Source organism: Macaca thibetana, chromosome 7 (genome assembly GCF_024542745.1).
Source record: "Macaca thibetana thibetana isolate TM-01 chromosome 7, ASM2454274v1, whole genome shotgun sequence".
Lineage (NCBI taxonomy): Eukaryota > Metazoa > Chordata > Mammalia > Primates > Cercopithecidae > Macaca > Macaca thibetana.
In genome coordinates this window covers 83,921,808-83,945,520 of record NC_065584.1, presented here as the reverse complement: position 1 = coordinate 83,945,520, position 23,713 = coordinate 83,921,808, and the positions used below count along the sequence as shown (strand labels likewise).

The window sequence follows — 23,713 nt, the reverse complement described above, 5'->3', positions numbered from 1 at the left end:
TGTACATGGAGAGTAATGTTTTCATGCCTGCTAACACAACATCCATTCTGTGGCCCATGGATTAGGAGTAATTTTGACTTTCAAGTCTCTTTTTTTTTTTTTGAGACTGAGTCTCACTCTGTCTCCCAGGCTGGAGTGCAGTGGTGCAATCTCCGCTCACTGCAACCTCTGCCTCCTGGGTTCAAGCAATTCTCCCACTTCAGCCACCTGAGTAGCTGGAATCACAGATGTGCACCACCACACCTGGCTAATTTTTTGTATTTTTAGTAGAGATGGGTTTTCACCATGTTGGCCAGGTTGGTCTCGAATTCTTGACCTCAAGTGATCCACCCATCTCAGTCTCCAAAGTGCTGGGATTACAGGCGTGAACCACCACGCCTGGCCTGACTTTCAAGTCTTATTACTTAAGAAATATATTTTGTAAGGCTATAGCTGCCGTAAACTGTGATGCCTCTAACAGATCTAGGCAAAGTTAATTGAAAATCTTCGGGAAAAGATTAACCATTGTGGATGTCATTAAGAATAAGTGTGATCATAGGAGGAGGTCAAAATATCAACATTAACAGGAGTTTGGAAGACATTGATTCCCAGCCCTCATGGATTACTTTGAAGGGTTAAAGACTTCAGTGAAGGAAGGCAAGTAATAGCTGATGTGGTGGAAAAAGCAAGAGAACTAGAATTAGAAGTGAAGTCTGAAGATGTGTCTGAATTGTTGCAATCTCCTGATAAAACTTGAACAAATGAGAAGTTGCTTTCTATGAAAGAGCAAAGAAAGCAGTTTCTTGAGATGGAATCTACTCCTGGTGAAGATGCTGTGAACTTTGCTGAAATGACAACAAAGGATTTAGAATATTACATAAGCTTAGCTGATTCAGCAACAGTAGGGTTTGAGAGCATTGACTCCAATTTTGAAAGAAGTTCTGCTGTGAGTAAAATGCTATCAAACAGCATTGCATGCTACAGAGGAATGTTTTGTGAAAGAAAGAGTCAATCAATGCAACAAACTGCACTGTTGTCTTAGTGGAAGAAATTGCCACAGCTACCCTAACATTTAGCAACTACCACTCTGATCGGTCAGCTGCCATCAACTTTGAGGCAAGACCCCGTACCAGCAGAAAGAGTGTGACTTGATGAATGTTCAGCTGATTGTTAGCATTTTTTAGCAGTGAAGTATTTTTAAATTCAGGTATGCACATTGTTTCTTAGACATAGTGGTACTGCACACTTATGATACAGTATAGTGTAAACACAACTTCTGTAAGCACTAGGGAACCAAAAAGTTCCTGTGACTTGCTTTATTGTAATACTTGCTTTATTGTGGTGGTCTGGAACTGAACCTACTGTATCTCTGATGTATGTCTGTACACATACTAGGACTTTGGTTGACTGTTGTTTGGTTCTGTCATGCTTGACAGAGCAATGTTTTCCTTTCCTTTCCTTTCCTTTCCTTTCCTTTCCTTTCCTTTCCTTTCCTTTCCTTTCCTTTCCTTTCTTTCCTTTTCTTTCCTTTCTTTCCTTTTTGAGGCAGGGTCTTGCTCTGTTGTCCAGGCTGGAGTGCAGTAGTGAAACCACAGCTTACTGTAGCTTACTTCAACTTCCCAGGCTCAAGTCATCCTCCCACCACAGCCCCTTGAGTAGCTGGGACTATAGGCATATGCTGTCATGCCTGGCTAATTTCTTTCTTTTTTTTTTTTTTTTTGAGATGGAGTCTCACTCTGTTGCCCATGCTGGAGTGCAGTGGCACCATCTTAGCTCACTACAACCTCTGCCTCCAGGGTTCTAGCAATTCTCTGCCTCAGCCTCCTAAGTAGCTGGGACTACAGGAGCCCCACCATGCCCGGCTAGTGTTTTTGTTTGTTTGTTTTTGTTTTTTGTATTTTTAGTAGAGATGGGTTTTCACCATCTTGGCTAGGCTGGTCTTGAACTCCTGACTTCATGATCCACCCACCTCAGCCTCCCAAAGTGCTGGGATTACAGGTGTGAGCCATCATGTTCAGCCAAAAGTAATGTTTCTAGTCTTTTGAAGATTTCCTTTCCATTTTGGATGATTTTGCTCTAAAGAAGTTTCATTCCTGAAGAGTCATTTGGGAGCTATTATTTAGGAGTCAACTAAGAAAAGGGTTGCGGGAAGTCAGGGACCCCAAAGAGAGGGACCAGCTGAAGCCATGGCAGAAGAACATAAATTGTGAATATTTCATGGGCATTTATTAGCTCCCCAAATTAATACTTTTATAATTTATTACACCTGTCTTTACTGCAATCTCCGAACATAAATTGTGAAGATTTCATGGACACTTATCACTTCCCAATCAATACTCTTGTGATTTCCTATGCCTGTCTTTACTTTAATCTCTTAATCCCATCATCTTTGTAAACTGAGGATGTATGTCGCCTCAGGACCCTGTGATGATTGCGTTAACTGCACAAATTGTTCTCAAAGCATGTATGTTTAAACAATATGAAATCTGGGCACCTTGAAAAAAGAACAGGATAACAGCAATGTTCAGGGAACAAGGGAGATAACCATTAGGTCTGGCTGCCTGATAGCCAGGCAGAACAGAGCCATATTTCTCTTCTTTCAAAAGTGAATAGGAGAACTATCACTGAATTCTTTTTCTCAGCAAGGAACTGCCCTGAGAAAGAGAATGCATTCCTGGGGGGAGGTCTCTGAATGGCCACTCTGGGAATGTCTGTCTTATAGAGTTGCAGATAAGGGATGAAATAAGCCCTGGTATCCCATAGCGCTCCCAGGCCTATTAGGATGAGGAAATTCCTGCCTAATAAATATTGGTCAGACCGGTTGTCTGCTCTCAAACCCTGTCTCCTGATAAGATGTTATCAATGACAATGTGTGCCCGGTGGGACATGAAACTTCATTAGCATTTTTAATTTCACTCTTGTCCTGTGATCTCACCCTGCCTCCATTTGCCTTATGATATTTTATTACCTTGTGAAGCATGTGATCTCTGTGACCCATACCCTATTCACACACTCCCTCCCCTTTTGAAAATCACTAACAAAAACTTGCTGGTTTGGCGGCTTGGGGGGCATCACAGAACCTGCCGACATGTGATGTCTTCCCCAGATGCCCAGTTTTAAAATTTCTCTCTTTTGTACTCTTTCCCTTTATTTCTCAGACTCGCCAACACTTAGGGAAATAGAAAAGAACCTACACGAAATAACATTGAATTATCAGGGGCAGGTTCCCCTGATAGAAAAGAGGAGTTTATTTCAGGAATACAGCATATGCACAAATTTGGCGGGTTATAAATATATGGGTTCATACTTTTCTGTGGGCATAATACTGCTTAAAAGCCTTATTGGTTCATTTCATCCAGTTCAAATCACTTCAACGTTCTGGCTCTTACTCTCATCTGATCCTTGAGATTGCTCTGACCCATTCCCACAAGTTTATCTTTATATTCCTTTAAAAACAAGATACCTCAATAAAGAATCAGAGACTTTCTGGTGTGGAACTGTCTTTAGATTATCTACTTAAAACCTGTCAGAGGTTCATTCCCTCTGCAACCTTACAGCAAAGTAGACCTTCCATCCTCTCTTGAAAAGTTCTAGTGACATGGGAAATTCCCATTACCCATGGCTATATTTTCTCTTTGGGGATTTGAAAACATCTTTTTAATAGGAGCAGAAACCTTTCTCTATATACAGCTTCTTCCCATTGGTATTAGATGCATCCCTTTTACTTACATCATTGAGCATTATTATTATTATTGTTATTATTATTATTTTTTGAGACAGAGTCTCTGTCACCCAGGTTGGAATGTAGTGGTGTGATCTCAGCTCACTGCAACCTCACCTCTGGGGTTCAAGTAATTTTCCTGCCACAGCCTTCTAAGTAGCTGGCATTACAGGTGCGTGCCACCACACCCAACTAATTTTTGTATTTTTAGTAGAGACAAGGTTTCACTATGTTGGTCAAGCTGGTCTCGAACTCCTGACCTCGTGATCCACCTGCCTCAGCCTCCCAAAGTGCTGGGATTACAGGTGTGATCCACCACACCCGGCCACCATTGAGCATTATTGAGCAAGTCAATTTTCTCTTCCCTATGACAGCCCTTCAAACCATGAAACAGGTTATGTTACCTTCACCTGTCCCAGTTTTGCCTGGCCTTCTCTCTGCTAAGCAATCCCAGTTCCCTCTCATCACTTTTGGTCATCAGACAGGAAACATCTCCCAGAGTCATTTTATTTATTTTCTCAATTTTTGTAAAGCGTCTTAGAAATATAGTTTTAGGCCCCTCCACTACCACTCGCCTACAGCAAGGCAGTGTGCAGCTCCCAAACTAGTCCTGATTGCAAATTCTGGAGCCACTGAGGATAGATCATCAAGACCTTTACTAGATTCTTCATACAATTATTACTAATAAAGGTAAATTTACCTAATGCTTAATATGTCATTTAACCATCATACACATATTATTTACTCATCACTTTTATAGATGAGGAAAAAATTGAGACTTTAACTTTACCAAAGTCACTCACATAGTAAGCAATAGAGAGAAGATTTGAAACCAGTCCACCAATTCCAAAGCCCATGTTCTTAAATATTAAGCTATACACCAAATTGAGGCATGACTCCTGCTTTTTTTCTCCCCTTCTAAATTTTTTACACTTCCAGTATTCAGTGTGACAGAATTGATGCTTCCTCTCTCAAAACCCAATTCCAGAGTCCACCAGACTCCACCCACTCTCAGATGGTTAACACAAACCCTCACTGTCTCGCAACCTCAGCTGGGCCAGGAAGTATCATCATCTGGAAGGAGCTGCAAGATACAACTTACTGCCATTCCATTGTGGTTGGCTTTGACCCCTGTAGAGAACCACAAGCCATGAGAGAATATAGAAGAAAATGGATAAATGAGATAGGTGGTATGGTGAAAAAAGAGGAGAATTAAGGCTCAGGACAAGAGTGTGTGAAGACAAGACCTGAAACAGGAAACATGAATTACATAGTCAAACAAAATCTCAGGGAACACCTATCCCCAAATGCTGAACCACAGAGTAGGCATGTGGGAATGGATTTATTTAAAAGACCAGATAATGTGTAAGTTGACTATGCTACAGAGGATACTCCCTTTACTAAAAGAATGAGAAATCAACTAGAAAAGGGAGACTGACATCACAGAGAAGCTCAAGAGTCTTTTTTGTAAGCAAAGAATGACAAGGAGGAAGGCGTCTGTGGAGCTCATGTCCCTTTTGTCAGTATAATGAAAAAATCTAAAACAGGAAAGGCTGATCAGTTCTCATTGTTCTATTAAGCAGCAAAACTAGAATGGTAGCCAGGGGACTCTGACCCACAGGGATTTATGACAATAGCTAATAGACTATGGTGCTCAGAGAAACAGAGCAGCTGAGCAGAAGAGTGACGTCAGCTGAGACAATGAAAGATCACAGTTCTTTACTCATCTTGCTCATTTCCTGCCCCTGACCTGGAATCAGGCACGTCTCTAAGAAGCCTTGGGGTCTTTTGGTGGGAAACGATATTCTAAGACCATAATGTGAATGCCAGGGGTGCAAGTGCTTTGGGTTGGTTGGTGTATCTAGGCTTTTTCTTTGGACAGAGCTAAGAAATAATTTATCATGGGTTTAATGATACTCCCAAGTCAAATTTGAAACCACACAAAGGCCTGAGGAATACAAAACTATTCTATTACCACTATTTTTGAAAATAGCTAAAATTTTCCTTTGCAAGTGCCATCTCCAACCTCCCCTTCATTTTTATAGTTGTACTATACCTACATTATCAAATCATGTAGCCATTACATTCCATACTCCCTCTCTTATAACTCTCATTTAGTTTTGGTTCTATAAGTAACTGATATGGTCTGGCTGTGTCCCCACCCGAATCTCACCTTGATTTTTAATAATCCCCACATGTCAAGGGTGGTCCAGGTGGAAATAATTGAATCATGGGCGTGGTTTTCCCCCTACTGTTCTCATGGTAGTGAATAAGTCTCACGAGATCCGATCATTTGATAAATGGGAGTTCCTCTGCACAAGCTCTCTTGCCTGCCACCATTGAAGGTGTGACTTTGCTCCTCCTTTGCCTTCTGCCATGACTGTAAGGCCTCCCCAGCTATGTGGAACTGTGAGTCAATTAAATCTTTTTTTCTTTATAAATTACCCAGTCTCAGGTATGTCTTTATTAGCAGCCTAAGAACAGACTAATACAGTAACTATGTTAAGTTTTATTGTTTTGTTTTGTTTTGTTTTGGAGGCAGAGTCTCACTCTGTTGCCCAGGCTGGAGTGCAGTGGCACGATCTCAGCTTGCTGCAACCTCTGCCTCCCAGGCTCAAGGGATTCTCATGCCTCTGCCTCCCCAGTAGCTGGGTGGGACTACAGGCACACACCACCATACCTGGCTAAGTGTTTGTATTTTTAGTAGAGACAGGGTTTCACCACGTTAGCCAGGCTTGTTTCAAACTCCTTACCTCAAGCAATTCTCTTGCCTCAGCCTTCCAAAGTGTTAGAATTATAGGCCTGAGCCACCACACCTGGCCAATATTTAGTTTTTTTTATAGTTCTGCTGTATCTATATCATCAGAGCAGAAAGCCATTGCATGTCATACTGCCTTCCTTTTAAACTCATTTGTTTTAGTTCTATAAGGAACTATAGTATTCACCATCAGTCCTTATGTCAATGTCCTAGTTAATTTGGTTGTCGAAAGCTTGTCTTCCGGGGGATTTCTCAGGAAGGGCTGATGCGAGCAAGTCTCTAGTTCTTACATATTACGTTGGTTTGTGCCCCATTATACAGGCTTACCTCTCTCCAGGAGAGAGATACGAGGGCTTGAGGTGGGGAGCCTTCCGTGTATCTGGGAATTATTCACCAAAGATGTCTTTGATCCCAGTGTGGGCCAAAGGGACATGGGTGGGGCACTCAAGGTCTAGCACTGTTCCTGACTTTCAAGCACCAAGGGTTTAAATTGTATGAGAGATGATAGTTACTGCCGTGGCACTTATCTGTGGAAGGCTGAATTGTGTGAATGCAGGTAGACCAGAGCCAGACTTTTAGGATAAGGATCTGAGAGAAGAATGAGAACTGCAGCGGCTGATCTTTCCTCTCAAATACAGGTTCCATGCTGATCCCTTCCTGGTGCACCAACAGACTGGGTTCTGTTTCTGATCATGGCCTAGCTGTGTGCCCTCAAAGCATTTTCCTTAAATTGCTCCAAGTCATCAGGCTCACAGAGATGTTTAGGAGAAAATCCACATGACAGCATCTAGCAGCATACTCAAAATGCCTTTTTCCTTTCCTTCCTTCCAGCTCTCTCTCTCTGCCTGAGTTTAGCGCCTTTCCTTAAGACTCCCAAGAACACCATTTAGTTTCTGGTGAATCTGACATCACTTTATCTGATTTTAATGATAGCTTCATACCACAAGCCCTCTTGTGATATGACATATTTCTGATGTTCTTTATTATTTCTGCCAGTGACAGTTTTGAATCAATGTGTGTATTTGGAGCATGGAACCATTGTTAACAAAGTGTTGCAGTGGGGTGGCCCAAGGACCCTCTGAAGCTCCTGCACCAGACACAAGCCCAAGCTCAGAGCTCCTGACCCTCAGAGGTGAGGGGAAATGCTGGCCACCATGATATTGTCTCCAGTGATGTGGCTGGTGTCTGGATAGCACAGGAAGGACACAAGCCCACACAGTCCTCAGGCCACCCCACTCTGCATGGAAAAAGGAGGTGGGGCTGAGACTAATTACACCTTCCCCATGAGCCCTGGGTTCCCATGGGATGCTGTGAAGTCAAGACCCCTATGGGGATGAGCGAAGGGCTCTAAGTGAAGAGATGTGGGCTTTGCAGGGACCTGCAGAGGTCATTCCAGGCCCAAGAGGACCGTCAGACCCCAGAAACAGGAATGAGTAAGCCTGTGATGGATAGTGTGTGATCTTTCGCTCATCATGAAGGTTCTGGGGTCATGTTAATCCAGCTCCACAGGGGACAGGGCCTCTCCACAACTTACCTCTGTACTCTCAAGAGACTTTTCATGTGATCCCCCAAGACCAGGTCCTCAAGGAGCTACAGGAAAGGTAAAAAAGTCAGTGCCAGTCATACAGATGGAATCATGTCACGTAGGCTGTGCATCTTGCAGGCCTATGTCCTTGTGAAAGAACTGTTGGGGTGGCCTCTCACAAAAAACTGATTCTGATTCTGCTGCTGATCCCAAAAGGCTGTGAATATCGGAGCAAAAGTCCATAGGTCCAGGCCAGAGAGTCCAGCTCTCTGTGGGGCATGGCCTGGAAGGGGAAGGCACATGGGGTAGAAACATGGTGGTCCTCACCATGGTGCTGAAGCATATGTCAATGATTCCTGGTATCAGACAGTTTGCCCGAATGTTCTTTGGTGTGCCAGCTCCCTGCAAGGGTCTTGCTGAGGCCCAACAGGTCTGTTTCACTGACATTATAGGCCCCCAGCCTCTGTGGAAAGAAAGGGAAATAGATTAATAGATTAGAACTGGGAATAATGGAGAGTCACTTGAATTTCCTTGGTTCTGCCCAAGGAATTCAACCCAATAACACCTCCAGATCATCAAGTATGGGAGACAATGCCCAAAAGAGATGGCAAGAGGCTTCTACTATGGGCATTATGTAAAAGGCAAGGTGTGAGACACACAATAATCACTTTTGCATTGGAGTAGTCTTGAGGGAGCAATTGTCAAACCCCGGATATTTCCATACATCCAATTTTCCAGATGAAATGAGAGTTTCTGCTTATCTAACCTGGAGACACAAGATGGTCATACTTACAGTAAGTAGAGTACAGGCTGAAACTGAGGAGACCAGGACCACTGAATCTTGCCTGGAAAGATTAAGATAGGGTGGTATGTGAGTGGAAGACAGTTATTATCTTGTGTGTGGCTGAGAACGGAGGCTGTATGGAAGAGGGGTGGAGGACTATGTGAGTGAAAAAGAATACCTTGGGTCTGGTGGAGGTGGAGCGCAGTGGCAATCTTGGCTCACTGCAACCCCCACCTCCCAGTTCAAGTGATCCTCCTGCCTCAGCCTCCTGAGTAGCTAGGACCCCAGGAACATGCCACCACATCTGGCTAATTTTTTGTATTTTTGGTAGAGACAGGGTTTCACTACATTGCCGAGGCTGGTCTCCAACTCCTGAACTCAAGCGATCCACCTGCCTTGGCCTCCCAAAGTGCTGGGATTACAGGTGTGAGCCACTGTGCCCGGTCCATGGATTTTGTTTTTGTAGGAAAAACTTTGACTACACATTACATTTATTTAATGGTTGTAGGACTGGTCGAGTTTTTATCTCTTCTTGAGTCAGCTTTGGTAAGATATATAAGTTTAAAAATTTTTTCTATTATAACTTCAGCATAAACATAAATTTGACATAAAAATTTCTTTTTGGCATTATCATTCTTTTCATGCCTTTTTATTGTCCTCAAGATCTGTCTTTTGATCCTATTCCTGATATTGGCTATTTATGTCTTTCCTTTTTTCCTTGATCAATCCCATCGGAAATTTGCTAAAAACATTCATTTTCTTAAAAAAATAGGAGGTTTTTTGTTTTCTTGATCCCTATATTGTACTTTGTTTTATTTTCCATTGATTTCTGCTCTATATTTTTTTCTTTGTTCTTTCTGAGTGTTTTTTCTCCTGAACACTTCAACTTTGACTTTTGCTTAGCATTGACAATATAATACTTAGGTTACCATCAAGAAAGATCCACTTTAATTCTGTAAAGAAGGATTAAAATGTGCATTTTAATCTTGGCTCACTGCAACCCCCACCTCCCAGTTCAAGTGATCCTCCTGCCTCAGCCTCCTGAGTAGCTAGTTGAGCTGAGCACATTTTATAAATGTGCTGAGGTTTATCTGTCCTACTTCAATTTCTTGATTGCTAGCCTTTCCTAGAACTGTTTCTATAAATACATTTCTATAAACTCATTCAACAGAAATGAAAAATTTAATAAAATGTGTCATTTCTGTCTAAACAGATTTGAAATGCTTAATTTGAATAAAAAATCTAGTTTGACAGTCTTTATATTTTAACTGTCATCACTGATATACTAGGATTAATGTCTAGCATCCAATTTTGTGCTTTTAAAAAATTCCCCCAGTTCTTTGTTTTGTTTTCTGTCCCTTCTTGCTTTTTTTAGACTATTTTTTCAATTTCCACTTCCCTCTCTATTAATTTGAAAATATACTGTATACTCCATTGCCATTCTTGTAGCTTTGCCCTATAAGCAGGCCTGTTTTGCTTGTCAAAGTTTAAGATTAATATCTTTACCCTCTCTCTAACAATATAAAAATCTTCTAACACCTTAACTCCATTTCTATCTCCTGATTTAAATATTATTTTTGCATATTTAACTATTTTGTGGAGTTAATGTTTTTAACTCCACGGAACGATTTCTTTTTACAAGGAGTAGTTAAATTTGTTCATGTTACTATGTTCTGTGTTTTTCATTCTTACTTTCATCTTAGATTTTCCATATGAGATCATTTCTTTCCTTCTGCCTAAAGTACCATTTAAATTTTCCTTTAGTGAAGATCTTCTGGCAGTAAACTTTGTTTTCATTTCTCTGAAAATGTTATAAATTTGCCCTAATTTTTGAAAGATATACTTGATAGATATGGAATTCTAGGTCGATAGTTATATTCTTTTAGCATATGGGTATCTCCATTTAAATTGGGTTAGGAATAATAGGATTTTGGCAAGTAGATAAGAATAAATAGAAACAACTTAAGTGGAGCTTCCTTCATAAAGTCCTGCCTTATCCACAAGGTTGGAGAAAGCAATCTTTTACTTGCTCAGATCTCACAACTAATAATAGTAGTAGTAATAATAATATTAATAACACTTATTGTAAATATTGAAACCAATTAAATTATTAAATGTTATTTATACTACATATGTGATAATTTATACTATAGTTAATAATTATTTTCTTCACTTTTTTTAACTCTTATTTTAAGTTCAGGGGTACATGTACAGGTTTGTTACATAGGTAAACTTGTTTCATGGGGATTTGTTGTACAGATTATTTTATCACCCAGGAGTTAAACCTAGTACCCACTAGTTATTTTTCCTGATCCTCTCCCTTCTCCCACCTTCAACCCTCCAACAGGCCCCAGTCTCTGTTATTCCCCATTATGTATTCATGTGTTCTCTTCATTTAGCTCCCACTTATAAGTGAGAACATACAGTATTTGCTTTTCTGTTCCTGTGTTAGTTTGCTAAGGATAATGGCCTCCAACTCCACCATGTTCCTGCAGAGGACATGATCTAATTCTTTTTCATGGCTGCATAGTATTCTATGGTGTATATTTATCACATTTTCTTTATCTAATCTGCCATTAATGGACATTTAGGTTGACTCAATGTATTTACTATTGTGAATAGTGCTGCAATGGACATACGTGTGCATGTGCCTTTGTAATACAATGATTTATATTCCTTTGGTTAGATATCCAGTAATGGGATTGCTGGATGGAATGGTAGTTCTGTTTTTAGGTCTTTGAGGAATCACCACACTGTTTCCACAATGGTTGAACTAATTTACACTCCTTTTTCTCTGCAATCTCACCAGCATCTGTTACTTTTTTGACTTTTTAATGATAGCCATTCTGACTGGTGTGAGATGGTATCTCACTGTGGTTTTGATTTGCATTTCTCTAATGATCAGTGATATTGAACTTTTTCTCATATGCTTGTTGGTTGCATCTATGTCTTCTTTGAAAAGCATCTGTTCATGTCCTTTGCCCAATTTTTAATGAGGTTGTTTGTTTTGTTCTTGTAAATATGTGTTAGTTCCTTGTAGATGCTGGCTATTAGACCTATGTCAGATGCATATCTTGCAAAAATTTTCTCCCATTCTGCAGGTCGTCTGCTTACTCTGTTGATAGTTTCTTATGCTATACAGAATTTCTTAAGTTTAATTAGATCCCATTTGTCAATTTTGCTTTTGTTGCAATTGCTTTGGCTTCTTTATGAAATCTTTGCCCATTCCTATGTCCAGAATGATATTGCCTAGGTTGTCTTCCAGTGTTTTTATAGTTTTGGGTTTAACACTTAAGTCTTTAATCTATCTTCATTTAATTTTTGTATATGGTGTAAGGAAGGCATCCAGTTTCAATATTCTGCATATGCCTAGCCAGTTATCTCAGCACTGTTTATGGATAGGGAGTCCTTTCTCCATTTTTTGTTTTTGTTGGCTTGGTCAAAGATCAGATGGTTGTAGATGTCTAGCCTTGTTTCTGGGCTCTCTATTTTGTGCCATTATTCTATGTGTCTGTTTTTGTACCACTATCATGCTGTTTTGGTTACTGCAGCCCTGTAGTATAGTTTGAAGTCAGATAGCGTAATGCCTCCAGCTTTGTTATCTTTTTTCTAGTTATCCTAATTTTTTTCTTTTTTCTTTTTTTATTATATTTTAAATTCTAGGGCACATGTACACAATGTACAGGTTTGCTACAAATGTATACATGTGCCATACTGATGTGCTGCACCCATTAACTCATCATTTACATTACGTACATATCCTAATGCTATCCCTCCCCTGCCCTCTGCCACCCCACGACAGGCCCTGGTGTGTGATGTTCCCATTCCTGTGTCCAGGTGTTCTCATTGTTTGATTTCCACCTATGAGTGAGAACATGTGGTGTTTGGTTTTCTGTCCTTGTGATAGTTTGCTGAGAATGATGGTTTACAGCTGCATCCATGTCCCTACAAAGGGCATGAACTCATCCTTTTTTATGGCTGCATAGTATTCCATGGTGTATATGTGCCACATTTTCTTAATCCAGTCTATTATTGATGGACATTTGGGTTGGTTCCAAGTCTTTGCTATTGTGAATAGCACCGCAATAAACATACGTGTACATGTGTCTCTATAGCAGCATGATTTATAATCATTTGGGTATATCCCTAGTAATGGGATGGCTGGGTCATATGGTATTTCTAGTTCTAGATCCTTGAGGAATCACCACACTGTCTTCCACAATGGTTGAACTAGTTTACAGTCCCACCAGCAGTGTAAAATGTTCCTATTTCTCCACATTTCTCCAAACAACAGTTCCTCTCCAGCACCTGTTGTTTTCTGACCTTTTAATGATCACCATTCAAACTGGTGTGAGATGGTATCTCATTGTGGTTTTGATTTGCATTTCTCTGATGGTCAGTGATGATAAGCATTTTTTCATGTGCCTGTTGGCTGCATAAATGTCTTCTTTTGAGAAGTGTCTGTTCATATCCTTTGCCTACATTTGATGGGGTTGCTTGTTTTATTTCTTGTAAATTTGTTTGTGTTCTTTGTACACTCTGGATATTAGCCCTTTATCAGATGAGTAGATTGCAGAAATTTTCTCCCACTCTGAAGGTTGCCTCTTCACTCTTCTGCTGTGCAGAAGCGCTTTAGTTTAATTAGATCCCATTTGTCAATTTTGGCTTTTGTTACCATTGCTTTTGGTGTTTTAGACATGACATCCTTGACCATGCCTATGTCCTGGATGATATTGCCTAGGTTTTCTTCTAGGGTTTTTATGGTTTTAGGACTAACATTTAAATCTTTAATCCATCTGGAATTAATTTTTTTATAAGATGTAAGGAAGGGATCCAGTTTCAACTTTCTAGATATGGCTAACCAGTTTTCCCAGCACCATTTATTAAATAGGGAATCCTTTCCCCATTTCTTGTTTTTGTCAGGTTTCTCAAAGATCAGATGGTTGTAGATGTGTGGCATTATTTCTGAGGGCTCTGTTCTGTTCCATTGGTCTATATCTCTGTTTTGGTACCAGTACCATGCTGTTTTGGTTACTGAAGACTTGTAGTATAGTTTGAAGTCAGGTAGCCTGATGCCTCCGGCTTTGTTCTTTTGGCTTAGGGTTGTCTTGGCAATGCAGGCACTTTTTTGGTTCCATATGAACTTTAAAGTTTTTTTTTGAATTCTGTAAAGAAAGTCATTGGTAGCTTGATGTGGATGCATTGAATCTATAAATTACCTTGGGCAGTATGGTCATTTTCATGATATTGATTCTTCCTATCCATGAGCCTGGAATGTTCTTTCATTTGTTTGTGTCCTCTTTTATTTCGTTGAGCAGTGGTTTGTAGTTCTCCTTGAAGAGGTCCTTCACATCCCTTGTAAGTTGGATTCCTAGGTATTTTATTCTCTTTGAAGCAATTGTGAATGGGAGTTCACTCATGATTTGGCTCGCTGTTTGTCTGTTATTGGTGTATAAGAATGTTTGTGATTTTTGCACATTGATTTTGTATCCTGAGACTTTGCTGAAGTTGCTTATCAGCTTAAGGAGATTTTGGGCCGAGACGATGGGATTTTCTAAATATGCAATCATGTCATCTGCAAACAGGGACAATTTGACTTCCTCTTTTCCTAATTGAATACCCTTTGTTTCTTTCTCCTGCCTGATTGCCCTGGCCAGAACTTCCAACATTATGTTGAATAGGAGTGGTGAGAGAGGGCATCCCCATCTTGTGCCAGTTTTCAAAGGGAATGCTTCCAGTTTTTGCCCATTCAGTATGATATTGGCTGTGGGTCTGTCATAAATAGCTCTTATTATTTTGAGATACGTCCCATCAATGCCTAATTAATTGAGAGTTTTTAGCATGAAGGGCTGTTGAATTTTGTCAAAGGCCTTTTCTGCATCTATTAAGGTAGTCATGTGGTTTTTGTCTTTGGTTCTGTTTATATGATGGATTACATTTATTGATTTGTATATGTTGAACCAGCCTTGCATCCCAGGGATGAAGCCCACTTGATCATGGTGGATAAGCTTTTTGATGTGCTGCTGGATTCAGTTTGCCAGTATTTTATTGAGGACTTTGCATCGATGTTCATCAGGGATATTGGTCTAAAATTCTCTTTTTTTGTTGTGTCTCTGCCAGGCTTTGGTATCAGGATGATGTTGGCCTCATAAAATGAGTTAGGGAGGATTCCCTCTTTTTCTATTGATTGGAATAGTTTCAGAAGGAATGGTACCAGCTCCTCCTTGTACATCTGGTAGAATTTGGCTGTGAATTCGTCTGGTCCTGGACTTTTTTTGGTTGGCAGGTTATTAATTATTGCCTCAATTTCAGAGCCTGTTATTGGTCTATTAAGGGATTCGACTTCTTCCTAGTGTAGTCTTGGGAGGGTGTATGTGTCCAGGAATTTATCCATTTCTTCTAGATTTTCTAGTTTATTTGCATAGAGGTGTTTATAGTATTCTCTGATGATAGCTTGTATTTCTGTGCGGTTGGTGGTGATATCCCCTTTATCATTTTTTATTGGATCTATTTGATTCTTCTCTCTTTTCTTCTTTATTAGTCTTGTTAGCGGTCTATCAATTTTGTTGATCTTTGCAAAAAGCCAGCTCCTGGATTCATTGATTTTTTTGAAGGGATTTTTTGTATCTCTATCTCCTTCAGTTCTGCTCTGATCTTAGTTATTTCTTGCCTTTTGCTAGCTTTTGAATGTGTTTGCTCTTGCTTCTCTAGTTCTTTTAATTGTGATGCCAGGGTGTCAATTTTAGATCTTTCCTGCTTTTTCTTGTGGGCATTTAGTGCTATAAATTTCCCTCTACACACTGCTTTAAATGTGTCTCAGAGATTCTGGTATGTTGTGTCTCTGTTCTCATTGGTTTCAAAGAACATTTTTATTTCTGTCTTCATTTTCTTATGTACTCAGTAGTCATTCAGGGGCAGGTTTTTCAGTTTCCACGTAGTTGAGTGGTTTTGAATGAGTTTCTTAATCCTGAGTTCTAGTTTGTTTGCACTGTGGTCTGAGAGATAGTGTGTTATAATTTCTGTTCCTTTATATTTGCTGAGGAGTACTTTACTTCCAAATATGTGGTCCATTTTGGAATAAGTGTGATGTGGTGCTGAGAAGAATGTATATTCTGTTGATTTGGGTGGAGAGTTCTCTAGATGTCTATTAGGTTCACTTGGTGCAGAGCTAAGTTCAATTCCTGGATATCCTTGTTAACTTTCTGTCTCGTTGATCTGTCTAATGTTGACAATGGGGTGTTAAAGTCTCCCATTATTATTGTGTGGGAGTCTAAGTTTCTTTGTAAGTCTCCAAGGACTTGCTTTATGAATCTGGGTGCTCCTGTATTGGGTGCATATATATTTAGGATAGTTAGCTCTTCTTGTTGAATTGATCCCTTACCATTATGTAATGACCTTCTTTTTCTCTTTTCATCTTTGGTGGTTTAAAATCTGTTTTATCAGCGACTAGGATTGCAACCCCTGCCTTTTATTGTTTTCCATTTGCCTGGTAGATCTTCCTCCATCCCTTTATTTTGAGCCTATGTGTGTCTCTGCAGGAGATGGGTCTCCTGAATACAGCGCACTGATGGGTCTTGACTCTTTATCCTATTTGCCAGTCTGTGTCTTTTAATTGGAGAATTTAGCCCATTTACATTTAAGGTTAATATTGTTATGTGTGAACTTGATCCTGTCATTATGATGTTAGCTGGTTATTTTGCTCATTAGTTGATGCAGTTTCTTCCTAGCATTGATGGTCTTTATTTTTGGCATGTTTTTGCAGTGCCTGGTACTGATTGTTCCTTTCCATGTTTAGTGTTTCCTTCAGGAGCTCTTGTAAGGCAGGCTTAGGGGTGACAAAATCTCTCAGTATTTGCTTGTCTGTAAAGGATTTTATTTCTCCTTCACTTATGAAGCTTAGTTTGGCTGGATTTGAAATTCTGGGTCGGAAATTCTTTTATTTAAGAATGTTGAACATTGGCCCCCACTCTCTTCTGGCTTGTAAAGTTTCTGCCAAGAAATCCGCTATTAGTCTGATGGGCTTCCCTTTGTGGGTAATCCGACCTTTCTCTCTGGCTGTCCTTAACATTTTTTCCTTCATTTCAACTTTGATGAATCTGACAATTATGTGTCTTGGAGTTGCTCTTCTTGAGGAGTATCTTTGTGGCATTCTCTGTATTTCCTGAATTTGAATGTTGGCCTGCCTTGCTAGGTTGGGGAAGTTCTCCTGGATAATATCCTGCAGAGTGTTTTCCAACTTGCTTCCATTCACCCTGTCACTTTCAGGTACACCAATCAGATGTATATTTGGTCTTTTCACATAGTCCCATATTTCTTGGCAGCTTTGTTCATTTCTTTTTACTCTTTTATCTCTGAGCTTCTCTTCTTGCTTCATTTCATTCATTTGATCTTCAATCACTGATACCCTTTCTTCCAGTTGATCGAATCAGTCACTGAAGCTTGTGCATTCGTCACGTAGTTCTCATGCCATGGTTTTCAGCTCCATCGGGTCATTTAAGGACTTCTCTACATTGGTTATTCTAGTAGATCTCAGACTGCTGCGCTAGCAATGAGGGAGGCCCCATGGGTGTGGGACCCTCCAAGCCCGGTGCGGGACATAATCTCTTGGTGTGCCGTTTGCTAAGACCTGTGGAAAAGTGCAGTATTTGGGTGGGAGTGACACGATTTTCCAGGTGCTATCTGTCATGGCTTCCCTTGGCTAGGAAAGGGAATTCCCTGATTCCTTGCACTTCCTGGGTGAGGAGATGCCTCTCCCTGCTTTGGTCTCGCTCAGTGAGCTGCTCCCACTGTCCTGCACCCACTGTCAGACATGCCCCAGTGAGACAAACCCCATACCTCAGTTGGAAATGCAGAAATCCCCCATCTTCTATGTCACTCACACTAGGAGCTGTAGACTGGAGGTGTTCCTATTTGGCCATCTTGGAACCGCCTCCAGCTTTATTATTTTTGCTTAGGATTGCTTTGGCTATTTAAGCTCTTTTTTAGCTCCATATAAATTTTAAAATAGTTCTTTTTCTAGTTCTGTGAAGAATGCCATTTGTAGTTTAATAGGAATAGCCTTGAATGTATACATTGCTTTAGGCAATTTTGCCATTTTAACAATATAAATTCTTCTTATCCATGAGTGTGGAATGTTTTTCCATTTGTTTCTGTCATCTCTGATTTTTCTGAGCAATGTTTTGTAGTTCTTATTGTAGTGATCTTTCACCTCTCTGTTTAGCTGTATTCCTAGGTATATTTTGTGGCAGTTGTGAATGGAATTGCATTCCTCATTTGGCTCTTGGCTTGGCTCTTGTTCGTGTATAGGAATGCCAGTGATTTTTGTACATTAATTTTGTATCTTGAAACTTTGTTGAAGTTGTTTATCAGCTTAAGGAGCTTTTGTGTCGTGACTGTGGGTTTTCTCAATATAGGATCATGTCACCTGCAAACAGGGATAATTTGACTTTTTCTCTTCCTATTTGGCTGCCTTTATATCTTTCTCTTGCCTGATTACTCTGGCTAGGACTTCCAATACTATGTTGAATAGGAATGATGACACAGGGCATCCTTGTCCTGTGTGAGTTTTCAAGGGTAATGCTTCCAAGTTTTGCCCATTCAGTATGATGTTGGCTGTGGGTTTGTCATAGACGGCTCTTATTATTTTGAGGTATGTTCCTTCAATACCTAGTTTATTGAGAATTTTTAACAGGAAGGGTGTTGAATTTCATCAAAAGCCTTTTCTGAATCTATTAAGATAATCATGTAGTTTTGTCCTTAATTCTGTTCATGTGATGAATCACATTTCTCGATTTGTGTATGTTGTGCCAACTTTGCATCCCAGGGATAAAGCCTACTTGATCGTGGTGCATAAGCTTTTTGATGTGCTGCTGGATTCAGTTTGCAAGTATTTTGTCGAGGATTTTTGCATCAACGTTCATCAAGGATATTGGCCTAACATTTCCTTTATTTGCTGTGTTTCTGACAGGGTTTGGTATTAGGATGATGCTGGCCTCATAGAAAGAATTGGGGAAGAGTTCCTCTTTCTGAAATTTTTGGAATGGTTTCAGTAGGAGTGGTACCAGCTCTTCTTTGTACAGCTGGGAGAATTCAGCTGTGAATCTGTCATTCCTAGGTTTTTCTTGGTAGGCTATTTATTACTGATTTTATTTCGGAGCTCATTATTGGTCTGTTCAGGGATTCAGTTTCTTCCTGGCTCAGTCTTGGAAGGGTGGATGTGTCCAGGAATGTATCCTTTTCTTCTAGATTTGCTAGTTTATGTGCATAGAGGTATTCATAATATTCTTTGGTAGCTATTTGTATTCCATGGGATCAATGACCCCTTTTGTCATTTCTAATTGTGTTTATTTGGATTTTTTCTTCATTAGTCTAGTTAGCAGTCTATTTTATTAATTTTTTTCAAAAAATCAACTCCTGGATTCATTGATCTTTTGAATGGTTTTTTCGTGTCTCAATCTCCTTCAGTTCAGTTCTGATTTTGGTTATTTCTTGTCTTCTGCTAGCTTTGGGGTTGGTTTTCTCCTGGTTCTCTAGTTCTTTTAATTGTGATGTAAAGTTCTTTCACTTGTAAAGAACTTTAGTATGTGACATTCTTGTAGCTGTGAAAATGATAATATTCATTTTCAAATAATTTTTTTTGAGACAGGGTCTCACTTGATCACCCAGCTGGAAGTAGAGTAGTGTGATCATAGCTCACTGCACCCTTGAACTCCTGGGTTCAAGTGACTTTTCTGCCTCAGCCTCCCAAAGTGTTGGGATTACAGGTGTGAGCCACCACACCCAGCCAATGTTTATTATTTACTCTAGTAAATATACATAGACAGTCTTTACTACGTGCATAATCAAGATATTTTATCATGCCATTTAATGTTCACAAGAGGTGTGCCAAGCATCATTATCCCATTTAATAGGTAAGGAAACAAAGGCCCAGAGAGTTTAATTACCAAGCATATGTAGCTAGTGACAGAGCAGGGATCTAAAGGTAGGTGTCTCTGACTCCAAAGCCCACACTGTCTTCTTTACATTTGTAGTTTGCAACCAGTTTTGGGAAGCCAGATTCTGCAAGAGGTGCCCAGTACCAGGAACAGGGACCAAATGGTTGAGCATCAGGCCCCTAATCCAGTTTTAACCTGGGCATTTCTGCTTTTGTCTGTTTTACGCATTGGACTCCTATGGAGGTTATTCTTTGACAAAAGGTTTCTGCCATTAAAAACAATTTGAAAACCATGGTACTGTGTTTAACCACATAAATTACTGTACTTGGCCATTTTCTATCAATAAAAATCATATTTTTTGTCCCTCCCACTGCCTCTTACACTGGCCCTGTCCTCCTCGACCTTTTCCCAGCCCCTGCCAGTCATTTCCCAAATTAGGAAGTCTGCTTCCTTGCTCTCCCCACAGCCCATGGTAGATGTATTACCTGTGGGATGGGCCTAGGGCTGGCTCCTCCTGTCAATTCCCCACTGTTCTCAGTGACTCGGGACCACTGAGATTCAATCTAATATCACGCCATGCCTGTGTTAGAGCTGGAAGGGGCCTCAGAAGTCATCATTAATTAGAAGTCCTGGCTGTGTTTCACAGATGATCACACAAGTCCAGAGAAGCAGCCCAGTCTATACTAGCTGCTCAGTACATGCTTGCTGAATTCAGTGACTGCTCCAGAATGTCAATATGGGAACTGAAGGGAAGAAAAACAGTTGGGAAAAGAGTCTTAAAACTACATCTATCTGCAAAGCACTTTACCTGAGACTGACAAAAATTCACTTTACTTCCACTGACCATTTTAAAGAAGAGAATGAGGACAATGCTGGTGGAGATAACTGGGTGGTCCTAACCTTCAGAGGAGGCATGGCTAAGTAGGAGGGAGATGTTTAGGAGGCTGGGGCATGGCCAGAGGGATCTGTTTTAGAACAGGAATGAGACAGGCCTAAGTTGGAGGAGTTGGACAGGGATGGCTAGAGCACCTTCAGGAGAAGCTGTGTTCCTGAGCTGGTCAGAAAATGAAACCTTCTAAAGATTGGGCCGAAATCCAAGAATGAACAAGGAGCTCCCAGGAACACAGGCAGATTGTTCCAACCCTAGGACAAATGGCATGGGGGAACATCTGGGAACATCCCGAGTCGCTAAGACCAGTGGGGATTTGACAGCAAGAGACAGCCCTAGGCCCATCCCACAGGTGATGCATCTATCACGGGCTGTGAGGACAGCAAGGAAATAGGCTTCCTAATTTGGGAACTGACTGGCAGGGGCTGGGAAAAGATTGGGTAGGACAGGTGTCAGAGGAAGCAGGAGGGATAAGAGTTGAGTGGACCTGGGAAACAACTGCTCTAGTTATAGGCCTGCTATGGGGTGCCTCAGAGTCATCAGCCTGAACTCTTGTGGCCAGAGCTCCTATAGCCCAAAGGTCTCTGATTCCAAGACCATTGTCAGGACTCTGGGACCTTCTATCTGTGGATCCTTCCTCCTTATTCCAGTCAAGACCTTGCCAGACCCACTGGCCACTCCAGATGTGAGGGAACAACACTAATGGATAGAACTCTTGTTTTTTTGGGCTGACCCAGAAGTATGAAAGCCACACACTCACCATTATTGTATGACTGGCTCAGCTAAGCCTGTTTCCCAGTAGGAATGTCTAACTGAAATCTGCCCCCTCTCACTCTAGTTCCCCTGCCCCCTCTTTGATATCAAGCAGCTACCTCCTTATTTCCCTTCCCCACCCTTACCCCATCTTCTCCATGTGGGCAGCAGCTGGCTCAGCAGCAGGCTGGGGCTTTCACAGTGATGTTTAGGATCTGAAATCAGAGAAAACAGGAGGTGGGGGAGTGAAGATACGGTCAGTCCAGCAGTCTCACCGTATTGGGAAATGTACCAGGTTAGAATGTGGGCATGATGACCTCTGACGCCCATGATGTGGGTGGAGTGTTGGCTTTCCTGTGCATTCATGGAAATGGGGCATCCTGAAGATGCAGGAGTAAATGGGTTAGGCTGAAGGCTCTTCCAGCAGAAGACCCCAGAGTATACAGGTTGTCTCCCTATGTTTCCAAGCACACCAGTTTCATCTGGAGCAGAGGAGGCATCAACAGCTGAGTCTGGGGAAGGCTAGGTTTTGGGGTGATAGCCAGAAGGTATCCATGTTAGGGATTAGGCTGTCATTCTCTTCTCTGTGCCCCATATTTTTTGTGACTATTTGGTTTTTGGTTGGACATTCCCTGCAGGATGGTAGCTCCTGAACAGTGGGGACCAAAACTGCCACTTAAACACTCCTACATCCATCTCACAGATGGGGAAATTGAGGCTCAGAGAGTTCAAGCCCCAGGCCTCACTCTGCACCAATGAATCTGTCATGGGAAGGTGGATGGTGGGAGCTGAGGATCAACTCTGGATATGTGAGCCTAGATGGAGAGAGGGTTACATGGCAGGAAGGTGAGGATTCCTGCCCCCTACTGGCTTCCCCAGACCTCACCTTGTCCCAGACCTGCTCACTGATCCCCAAGGCACTTCCCACCAAGTGACTGACCCCTGCCACACACACCAGGAAGTCCACACCCCCACAGTGTTCCAGGGCCTGAGAGTAAGAAAGGGACATAAAGGAATAAGGTTACGGAAGAAGAGGGTGTCTTCAGCAGTGAGCGGTGACTCCTGTTTAATGTCCCAGAGGCCGTACCTAGGTCAAGTTCAAAGCACAGGAGAACAATATGATGTGAGGATGGAGATTCTCTCTTTTCCTTTAGGAGCCAGGTACTGAGTTTCTGGATAAAAAGCAGTGGAGCATCACCCAAGTACCCTTTCACGTCCTCCTTCTAGTCCTAGGCACTGTTGGCTACCCATTCCCAAACACACCTCTCACCTGCACTGTGTCCTGAAATTTCACTGTCCCCTCTCCAAATCCCTGAATACTCTACCTCTGACTATAAGACCAGGGCTTCCTTCTGTACAACATCTCTGTCCCCTCAGACCCCTCCTCAGGAATCTTCCAGGAGGGCCTGGCTGGCTCCACAGAGCTGGTGGAGAAACCAGCTTCTCCTTTCCCACCAGCATGGTCCCCACCCCAACATCTCCCTGAGTCCCAGGCCACATGCACTCCCTCTCTCCCTGAGGGAGAGAACAAACCTGGGTGGAGAAAGGATGCCCTCCATAAGCTGGTCCTTTCTGTGCCCAGGTTGGTTAACTGGAGATTGGGCCTTGTGGACAAGGCTCAAGTGACACACAGTTGACCTGATTCCTGTGATGGTGGCTTTATCCCTCTGCCCTAATGTGGGGCATAGTATCAGAATCCCTGAGCCTGTCTGCACCTCCTTCTATGCCCCTCACCATGACCACCAGCCGCTCCCGGTCCTCAGCCTTCCCCATGTAGCACAGGGTATCTGGCGCATGCTCAGCCCCTCCTCCTAGGGCGTGGCCCTCCTCCTAGGGCGTGGCCCTCCTCCTAGGGCGTGGCCACCTTCTGCTGCTTCCCGCTGCTGATGACCACGTGGGCCCTATAGTGGGCCAGACGCTGGGCAATGGCGAAGCCGATCCTGGGGCAGAGATGAGAAGGAGGTGACAATTTAGACTAGGACTGAGACTTTTCTTGCTGCATTTCTAGCCCTGAGGCACCAAATGAATTCTCTCCACTAACTCAGAGCAGATAACCTCATGCTGCACTATGGATGGTCAGAGGACTAGAAGAGATAAAGAGATAAAGGGTCCATAGATGCATTGAACTTCCTATGTCCACATCAGATCTTCTTGGCCTCCCCTCCCACGAAAATTCCTACTATGAAAACTCGTTCTCAGTTTAGTTTCTCAAGGCTTTAGTTTGCTTTGTAGCTGCAACCAGAGAGCTCCCTGCTTCAGGCATGTGAAACCACTGAGTGCTCACAGGCATGCAACTTCAAAGTGTGAGGCATTAACCCACATAGGGCAACTCTTGACTGATGGAGAAATTCTCTCCTCTTCCCCTGAGAG

General features: G+C 41.7%; 1 long non-coding RNA gene across 4 annotated transcripts in view; it reads right to left on the bottom strand.

Annotated features, from left to right (window-relative positions):
- The window catches only part of LOC126958831 (uncharacterized), a 32,261-nt gene extending 9,885 nt beyond the window's left edge, over positions 1-22,376 (bottom strand). The window contains exons 1-4 of one of the 4 annotated variants that reach the window (XR_007727311.1): positions 21,490-22,376; positions 20,187-20,444; positions 8,311-8,828; positions 3,060-8,048 (exon numbers count right to left, since the gene is read on the bottom strand). This is a non-coding gene — a long non-coding RNA (uncharacterized LOC126958831). Of the gene's footprint in view, positions 1-3,059; positions 8,829-20,186; positions 20,445-21,489 lie in introns of those variants that run through there. The other 3 variants (XR_007727310.1, XR_007727312.1, XR_007727309.1) reach the window with 3 other exon arrangements.
- Between the last annotated feature and the right edge of the window lie 1,337 nt (positions 22,377-23,713).